The sequence below is a fragment of the Eptatretus burgeri genome, chromosome 7, assembly GCF_056783735.1.
Source record: "Eptatretus burgeri isolate ZD-2024b chromosome 7, Ebu_testis_v1, whole genome shotgun sequence".
In the NCBI taxonomy this organism is placed as follows: Eukaryota; Metazoa; Chordata; class Myxini; order Myxiniformes; family Myxinidae; genus Eptatretus; species Eptatretus burgeri.
The window spans coordinates 20,934,627-20,944,744 of NC_140967.1; the positions used below are offsets into that span (position 1 = coordinate 20,934,627).

The 10,118-nt window shown below is 49.4% G+C and overlaps 1 protein-coding gene across 4 annotated transcripts in view; it reads right to left on the reverse strand.

Moving 5' to 3' along the window:
* The window catches only part of LOC147022795 (UPF0696 protein C11orf68 homolog), a 32,697-nt gene extending 22,972 nt beyond the window's left edge, over positions 1 to 9,725 (reverse strand). For 3 of the 4 annotated variants that reach the window (XM_085887601.1, XM_085887598.1, XM_085887600.1), the window contains exon 1: positions 9,601 to 9,725. The gene's annotated coding sequence lies outside the window, so the exon portion shown is untranslated. Of the gene's footprint in view, positions 1 to 9,412; positions 9,573 to 9,600 lie in introns of those variants that run through there. The other variant, XM_085887599.1, reaches the window with a different exon arrangement.
* Between the last annotated feature and the right edge of the window lie 393 nt (positions 9,726 to 10,118).

Sequence of the window (10,118 nt, forward strand, 5' to 3'; positions counted from 1 at the left end):
GTGGCCTGGACACATCTTTCATGCCTCACAGATAAGGATTGCAGAATGAAAGGAGGAAAAAAAACTTTTAAAGAAGCCGAAAGTACATTTAAGAATACCAGTGATAAAGAAGTGTGCCTCTGCACAAAACAGTTGGAGAGCTTCGTGATCAGGTCAGGTCAGGTAAGGGAGCATGCGCCGGAGCAGCGCGTAGCTGTATCCACTTTCCGCAGGTACTCCAGGGGACCCTGTCTGGCCATCCCCAACGCAGATGCCTGGCCCATCCCCATCTCCTTGAGATGCTGATCAACCTGCTGCAACCACTAGGCTCGTGCTCAGCCCTTTGGTCTCCTCCACTCACGAGGCTCCCTCGTTGAGAATCTGGTGAGCAGGATCAGCGTCGGGAAAATGAGCCACGTGTCCATACAGCCGCAGCTGACGCTCACGGACTATGCAGGTAACAAATCTCATTTGAGTCTCTCAGAAACCGCTCGGTAGATGCAAAGTCCAACCAGCAATAGCCAAGGATTCTCCAAAGTGACCTGGTACCAAAGGAATTAAGTGTTTGCCTCAGATCCCTTGTCAGAGTCCAAGTCTCACATCCATAGAGTAATACTGGAAGCACCAAAGACCTGAAGACTCGGACTTTCGGCCTCCCGCACAGGTAACGGCGGTGCCACACCCCTGATCCAATGAATCTATTACTCCAGATGCCTGATGTTGGCTTAATCGTGAGGGGGGCAGGCTTCGGATCCTCGGGTCCTGAGTTAAAATCCCGCTCAGCTGTTGAATTAATACCAGGTGGGGTTAACTCGGCCTGTCATCCCTCCGAGGTCAGCAAAATGAGTGCCAGCATGCTGGTATACTGTGTCAGAGTGGCGACCCGTCCAGGATTGTGCCCAAGAACCAAGGAGACTGCTAAAGCAGCACCAATGCTCTGCACAGAGTATAGTCCCAATCTCCTCCTCTTATGACTCCACAGGCCCGACCCAGACATCTGTTGACCTCTGACTCACTGCCAACAGAGACATGACTATCACTGCCAAGGTAAGTGAATCTCTCCGTGACCTCAACATCCTCGCCACAAACAGGTACAGACAGGACAGCAGCATCCAAGATGTCACCGAAAGCCTGGATCTTAATTTTGACCCAAGAAACCCGTAATCTCAGCGGCTCCGACTCCTCATTCAGCACCTCGAGGGCCCCCAAAAGGATATCTAGAGTCTCCACAAAAATGACTGCATCATCTGTGAAATCAAGGTCAAAGATCTTGACATTCCCAAACAATGCACCACAGCTTGATCTATCTGACATCCTCCCCAGAATCCAGTCCATACAAATGCTGAAAAGTGTGGGGGCCAGTACACACCCCTGACGAACTCCAGTAACAACTGGAAATAAGACAGATATGGTATCACCACACCTCACAGCACTCTCAGTACCAGAGTATAGTTAAGACATCAGATTGCTCAGTTTTGGTGGCACCCCACGTAGACCAAGAATCCTCCAGAGGACATCTCGATTCACTGAATCAAATGCTTCACAGAGATCAACAAAGGCTGCAAGCAGCCCCCACGGAAACTCTCGTCTGCGTTCGGTGAGGACCCGAAGAGCAAGGATACGGTCAATCGTTGACCTCTTTGGTGTAAAGCTTGACTGCTAAAGCAGATGGTGGCGAACCCCATCAATAATTATCCGAGCAAAGACCTTGCCTGGCACTGAGAGCAGGGTCACCCCTCGGTCGTTGTTGCAGTCTTGGCGATCACCCTTCCCTTTCCAGAGAGGGACAATGAGGCCCCTCTTCCAGTCAGTTGGGATGATGCCTGTGTTTCAGGCAGAACACAGAACTGCATGCAATGACTTGAGTACAGTATTTCCACCAGCCTTGAGAAGTTCAGCATGGATGCCACAGATCCCTAGAGCTTTACCCCATTTCAACTGGTTCACTGCAGCCTGTGTTTCCACAAACGATGGAAACGATGTGGTGGACCACAGTTGATTGGAGGGTCAGCAATCAGGATTGTAACATGCCTGACATCCAATTCGACAGCTGGTGGATCAGCCTGGTACAGCCATTCAAGGTAACCGGCCCAGCAGGCCTTCACTTCGGACTCCTCTGTCAAGAGCCCACCACCCTCTGCTCTAACGGCAGTACACCAAGGGACAGGCTTGGAGGAACACAATGCGCAAATTCCCCTGTAAGCGGGACAAGAATCACTTGACCACAGATGATGCTCTACCCCTTCACAGATTCCTCACACATAGGCCTCCTTGTCCACGCTTAGTGCACGTACAGTTTTATGCCTCAGCTCCCTGAACAGCTCAGCTCTGCCATTCAGCCTGGCCCTGCGACTCTGGTCAATGGTATCCAGTGTCCCTTGAGACAAAATTCTTATTCGTCCTTCGGTGAATTCCAAGACATTTACCGGCAACATCAAGGATGGTGGTCTTGAAGGCACTCCACAACTCTTCAGGATCCCCCAAAGCACCCAGACCCCCCCCCCACAGACCCCCCAAATCCCCACTCAGCCTGCTCCCAAACTCCTCAGCTACCCTCTCATCATTGAGCTTGCCAACATCCAGCCTAGGCTGAGATGGTACCATTTTCCTGGATTTAAGCTGCAACTTCAGAGTTGCTGCAACAAGCCTGTGGTCAGTATTGAGGAACTGAGCACTCCGTAAGACCCTGCAGTTCTGCATCATCCTCCAGTGACCATCAACGAGCACATGATCAATCGCCTTTGCCACACCGCCAGTGTTGGAACACCAAGTCCAGCGATGAGCTTGTGGGCGCTGAAACCATGAACCAGCCACCCTAAGTCCATGACTTCTTGCAAAGTCAAGGAACTTATTGCTATTCTGGTTCACAGTTCCAGACCCATGAGGACCAACATATGTCTCATAACCATCCCAATCGGTTCCAATCGATGCATTGAAATTCCCCAAGACGAGAAGAGCATCTCGCCTGGGGCACTGATCAACCACAGACTCGAGCGTGGCATATAATGCGTCCTTCATGGTGACATCACTCGCCTCAGTTGAAGCATATACAGAGAGCAGGGAAATGACACCCAAGGAGTGACGAATCCTTAGTCTCATAATACCCTTGTTGACCGGTATTAACTCTATTGGAGTCAGCTTATTCGGCACATCTACAGCAACTCCTTGGGTATGGTAACCATCAGAGCGACCAAATCAATAGGAGGTGTAAACATCCACCATGATCTCGCCGCAATCCAGTCTCCGAACCCCAGAGAGTGCTGCAATACCGATGTCCAAACGCTTGAGCTCAGATGATAACAGAGACAAGTGATCATCCTCTCTTAGGGATAGGACATTCCAGGCACCCACCCTAAGGGTTAACCCAAGGAGATCACCTTCTGGTGGGCGACACTTCAGCATTACCCCGACACACACTCCGCAATCTGACCCGGGAAGGTTACCCGGTGGTTTCCCTCATATCATCAAAGATTAGGGGTCCCAAAGGGTTTGTTCCAATCTAGTCATCCGGTGAGCTGCCCTGTGAAGAGCAGCCGCACAGGAGATACTCTTCCGGAGTGGGTTTTCAGATTTTTTTTAATGCTTTTAGAATGTTTTGCGGAACGAAGGGTTTTACGGTGGCCAGAGTGGAAATCCTGCCACCAACCTCCTAATCAAAAGTAACCCAACTTCAGGAAGACGTCCGCAGACACAGATCATGATCAACCCGACCAAAAAGTTGATACGTTGCCATTCGTTACCGCAAAAACTCCAGACTATATGGGTTACTGAAATGCTGAAGGTTCATAGATGTGAGCATTTTAACTCAACCTTCATGCTTCTTAATACCGATGGAAAGGTCGTATCTGGGGCTTGTCCATGCACAGGGCAAGTTGAAAATGATGATATTTACTTTTAATCATGTTTGGGAGGAGGGGGAAAGGGGGCAGGAGTTGTATGGGCTGAGAGTGTCATTACAAGTCGATATTGTTTGTTTGGTCCGGGGGCTGTTGGGGTTAGGGTTAGCAAGAGAAATACTACATTTTTAGCTTATCTGGAATTTAAATCCCAGATAAGGTGTCGTCATCGTGCACCTTCTGTCTGTCCCCTATTTCAACTTCTCTGGCCAAACCGCTGGACTGATCAAGCTGAAATTTGGCAGCACCGTTCTTCTCCTGACTGGCTTGTAACAAGGATTGCAAAGCTCGTTCCGGTCACGTGACTTCAAGGAGGTCAAAATGGCCGACTTAGTAAATTTCTTCAAAAATCTTCTTCTCCAGACCCACCAGTCAGAATGCCACCAAATTTGGGTTACAACATTAGGCCAGAGCACAGATAAGCTGCAAGTCCAGTGGTCCTATTTTTGCATTTATTGATAAGATTTGAAGTGTCGCACGTGTGCGTGTATTCTCTATATGCGGGTTTCAGAAGGTGGAACGGAGACCAACCATGTCTTGAAGTAGCCATACCCTATGTGTATGTAATATATGTACATGTGTGTATATAACATGTGTAACAAGTCAGGTATTATATATATATATATATATATATATATATATATATATATATATATATATATATATATATATATATTGTTTTAGATTTATGCCACTCCGGCGTGCGGACGACCGCTTTTAGCCCAATTGCGGCCACGTGCGCCCACTGAACATGGCAATCTAGTTGCAGCTTCCGGATCAACGCCGAAACCCAGCTAAGGGTGTTTTTAACACAACATAAACCAGCCAACTCTTCTATCCACGCGCTACAGGGTCGATCGCCAAATTGTCGATGTACCAAGTTATTCGCGCAGACAGAAATGCCGAGAGTTTATACCTCAACGGGACCTGCACGAAAACGAGCTGCTTAAGCAGCTCGTTCCGTAAGCGATTGCCGAGCGGTTTTATATCGCCAAGTCCCGTCGGACCAGATGTACGTTTTAATGGCTTATAATCAGCCAGCTATTTATTCCGAACGCAATTATGGCAGTCAATGTGAGGAAGGGACGCAACGAGCAGGTGAACATTCAAACATGGAGACATTTATTTGAACACAAGCAATGCAATGAATGGGGGGATGGGGACAAAATACGAGCAAAAACCTACAGCCGACGTCTATTTATTATGTACATGCACTTAATCAGTTTGTTACTTAAGGACAAGGCACCACAGACTTTCATGCAAAACCCAAGAAAGAAAGAAAGAACCGGGCTCACGAGCCTTTATAGTTGCTCGGAGCCGGGATGACCGAAGGGGCTCCGAGAGACCGGGCGGGCTACCTGGCCACCCTCGTGGTGACTCGCTGGGTCCTGGTTCAGCGACTCTCAGTGTCTCTGCCCGCACTCCAACCTCCGAACTCTCCAGCATCCGAACACCAACTGCAACTCCACCACACCAGCACAGCGCGAACTTGAACGCTCTCTCCAAGCGCTCTTTCCAAGCGCTCTCCCTGACTCCACTCAAATCCCCTTGTCTCCAACTCCAACTGGTGTCCAACTTAGAACAGCCCTGACTCCAACTCAGAACTCAGAACAGCAACTCAGAACAGCTCTCCACTGCCTTCGAGCTCCCCACACCAACTCCTCTTCAGTTATCGGCGAGCGAACGCGGCCCTTTATAGCCCCCGAGGCTTTTGCTCCTTCACCTTCGACCCTTCACCCCCAGCTGGCTCTGCCCCTGTTCGTCTCCTGATCCGCTCTTGCCGTCAAACGCAGCCGTGTTGGGAATCACCGTCTTCAGGCGAACGTGGTGGAAATCACCGGTTTCACGCAGACGTGGTGGAACTCACAGTCTTCACGCAGACGTGGTCGAAATCACAGGCTTCACGCGGACGTGGTGGAAATCACCGGCTTCACGCGGACGTGTTGGAAATCACCGTCTTCACGCAGACGTGGTCGAAATCACAGGCTTCACGCGGACGTGGTGGAAATCACCGTCTTCACGCAGACGTGATCGAAATCACAGGCTTCACGCGGATGTGGTCGAAATCACAGGCTTCACGCGGACGTGGTGGAAATCACCAGCTTCACGCGGACGCGTTGGAAATCACCGGCTTCACGCGGACGTGGTGGAAATCAGCGGCTTCACGCGGACGTGGTGGAAATCACCGGCTTCATGCGGACGTGGTGGAAATCACCGGCTTCATGCGGACGTGGTGGAAATCAGCGGCTTCACGCGGACGTGGTGGAAATCACCGGCTTCATGCGGACGTGGTGGAAATCACCGGCTTAATGCGGACGTGGTGGAAATCACTGGCTTCATGCGGACGTGGTGGAAATCACCGGCTTCATGCGGACGTGGTGGAAATCACTGGCTTCACGCGGACGTGGTGGAAATCACCGGCTTCATGCGGACGTGGTGGAAATCACCGGCTTCACGCGGACGTGGTGGAAATCAGCGGCTTCACGCGGACGTGGTGGAAATCAGCGGCTTCACGCGGACGTGGTGGAAATCACCGGCTTCACGCGGACGTGGTGGAAATCACCGTCTTCACGCGGACATGGTCGAAATCACAGGCTTCACGCGGACGTGGTGGAAATCACCGTCTTCACGCAGACGTGATCGAAATCACAGGCTTCACGCGGATGTGGTCGAAATCACAGGCTTCACGCGGACGTGGTGGAAAACACCGGCTTCATGCGGACGTAGTGGAAATCACCGGCTTCACGCGGACGTGGTGGAAATCACCGGCTTCACGCGGACGTGGTGGAAATCACCGGCTTCATGCGGACGTGGTGGAAATCACCAGCTTCACACAGATGTGGTGGAAATCACCGTCTTCACGCGGACGTGGTGGAAATCACTGGCTTCACGCGGACGTGGTGAAGATTGTGAGATGATGGAGGTTTGTGGAGAAGATGGTGAGGAGATGATGACGGTTTGTGGAGAAGATAGTGAGGAGATGATGGCGGTTGTGGAGAAGATGGTGAGGAGATGATGGCGGTTGTGGAGAAGATGGTGAGATGATGGCGGTTGTGGAGAAGATGGTGAGGAGATGTTTGTTTAAAATAAAAGACAGAAAAGAATAACACTACCTCAAAGATTCACAGCCCGGCACACGAGCAATGCCCGTTATACATCGGTGGGGAATTCTAACCTGGAAAACACACTTACCGAAATAACTGACCTCTGGGGAACCTGACTGATGGTCTGTGAATTTCCACAACCGTAACAATATATATATATATATATATATATATATATATATATATATATATATATATATATATATATATATATATATATATATATATATATATATATATATATATATATATATATATATACACACACATATATATATATATACACACACACATATATATATATATACATATATGTTGTTACAGATATATAGATTTATATATAGGGGCGAGGAGATCACGAGGGTGGGGGGGGGAGGGGGACAAGCAACCTCGGGTTCCCCCCAGACTCTCCGGAAACACAGGCCGTCGCACACAGATAACTCATGGCGGGTCGCTTATCGATCGTGAACGCCAATAACTCAACCACGTGACCTGGGGATCAGTGCATGTTGGGTGCCATTGCCTTAGAGGCATGCAGTTTTACAGAACCGCAACTATATACTCTACCGGTCAAAAGTTTTAAAACACCCCCATTATTCAGTTTTTACTTAAATTTCAGCAGTTCAAATTCAGTGAATAACCGAAAATGGTACAAAGCTATGCGGTAAACTTCCAGAGGTTTTAAAAAAAAAGTTTAGGTTACCAAAAACTGAAAAATAATGTAAATTTCAGAGTTTTTTTCAAAAGGCCCTTTTCAGGGAACAAGTAATGGGTTAGCAACTGCAGCTGTTTTGCAGCAATGGAAGTAAATTAAGCCTTGAAAGTTGATCCCAAGTTACGGCAATATATTTATCAACCAATGACAGGACACGGTGCTATGACAACACTATTGACGTCACAATAAAAAAAAAAAAATTTGCACATACGGCCACGCACGTACGAGCACGTACGTATGGCCACGCATGTACGGCCACGCACGTACGGGCACGCACGTACGGGCACGCACCTACGGGCACGCACGTACGGCCACGCACCTACGAGCACGCACCTACGGGCCCGCACGTACGGCCACGCACCTACGGGCCCACACGTACGGGCACGCACGTACGGCCACGCACCTACAGGCATGCACCTACGGGCCCGCACGTACGGCCACGCACCTACAGGCATGCACCTACGGGCCCGCACGTACGGCCACGCACCTACGGGCCCACACGTACGGGCATGTACTACTCTATCTATAATTCCAGCAATCTGTGTGTGTCTGTGTGTCTGTCTGTGACCGCTGTTTCTCGATAACCACTGGTCCGATCTAATTGAAACTTGCCAGGAATATTGCTGGGGACCTGAGTATGTGCGTTTTTAAGGTTTGATATTAATCGGACAAGCGGATCCCAAGTTACGGCAATTTATTTATCAACCAATGACAGAACACGGTGCTATGACAACACTACTGATGTCACAATAAAAAAAATTGCATGTACGGGCACACACGTACGGCCCGCACGTACGGCCACGCACGTACGGGCACGCACCTACGGGCACGCACCTACGAGCCCACATGTACGGGCATGTACTAGTCTTTCTATAATTCCAGCAATCTCTGTCTGTCTGTCTGTCTGTCTGTCTGTCTGTGACCGCCGTTTCTCGACAACCCCTGGTCCGATCTAATTGAAACTTGCCAGATATATTGCTGGGGACCTGAGGATGTGCCTTTTCAAGGTTTGATATTAATCGGACAAGCGGTTCCCAGGTTACGGCCATTTATTTATCAACCAATGACAGGACACGGTGCTATGACAACACTATTGACGTCACAAGAAAAAAAAAATTTCATGTACGGCCACGCACGTACGGGCACACATGTACGGCCCGCACGTACGGCCACGCACCTACGGGCACGCACCTACGGGCACGCACCTAATGGGCCCACACGTACGGGCATGTACTCATCTATCTATAATTCCAGCAATCTCTGTGTGTCTGTCTGTCTGTCTGTGTGTGACCGCTGTTTCTCGACAACCACTGGTCCGATCTAATTGAAACTTGCCAGGTATATTGCTGGGGACCTGAGGATGTGCCTATTCAAGGTTTGATATTAATCGGACAAGTGCTTCCAAAGTTATGGCCATTTATTTACCAAACCAATGACAGGACACGGTGCTATGACGTCACAATTGACGTGTTTCTTGCACGCGGTTTGAAAGTTTTTGTTTTTTTTTGCACGTACGGCCACACACGTACGGGCACGCACGTACGGCCACGCACGTACGGGCACGCACTCGTGCGAATAATAAGAATAAGAAAGGGAAAAAAAACTCATCTGCAGGTACTTGTGACTCGCAGATGAGTTTTTATGAGTTTTGAAAGTTCGTTCACGTTCACACTAAAAGTCACAACATAATAATTCCGTTTCCAAACCATAAAACAGACCGGCTCTCGTCGAGAAGGTAAAACTCGAAGGTGCAAGGACAACGGCTGCAAATGAAGACGAGTGGCGGAGGAAGCTCGGGATTAAAACCCGAATCACCTCAACACCTCAACTCTCTAATCCCAAACACGGACTTATTGAATACTGAAGGATAATAGGAATTCGGAACATAAACCGTACGTCTCCGTACCCAGAACCTCCACGGAAACACCTTCACCCAGCGATGAGTGCGAGCGGACCGGATGTTGACACCATGTTGCTTCCCGATGACGTCACGCGCGGGAACTCCTTCACGGCCCGACAGAGGGCGTCACGCGCGGGAACTCCTTCACGGCCCGACAGAGGGCGTCACGCGCCGGGTTTTCCTCAGGTCGTTCGTCGGTTCCCAATACGTTTACGAAGGCAGTTCACAAGTTACAAAATGCATGGTTCTTTACCTGCACTGGGACATGGGCACAAAGACGTTCACGTCAGTCCCTCGGAAGTTCGGGAAACATTTGTCGTGAGGAGAATTTCCTCCGCCACAGGAGGTGAAGGAAGGACGTTGTTTTCACCCCTATCTGTCCGTTTGTTTGTCTGAAGATTATTTCAAAAAGTTGTGGACGGATCTGGATCGAATTTGGTGGACGGGTTGTGTGTGTGACAAGGAAGAATTGATTCGATTTTGGTGAAAATCCGAATCCGAATCTGTGTCCGAGAATTATTTAA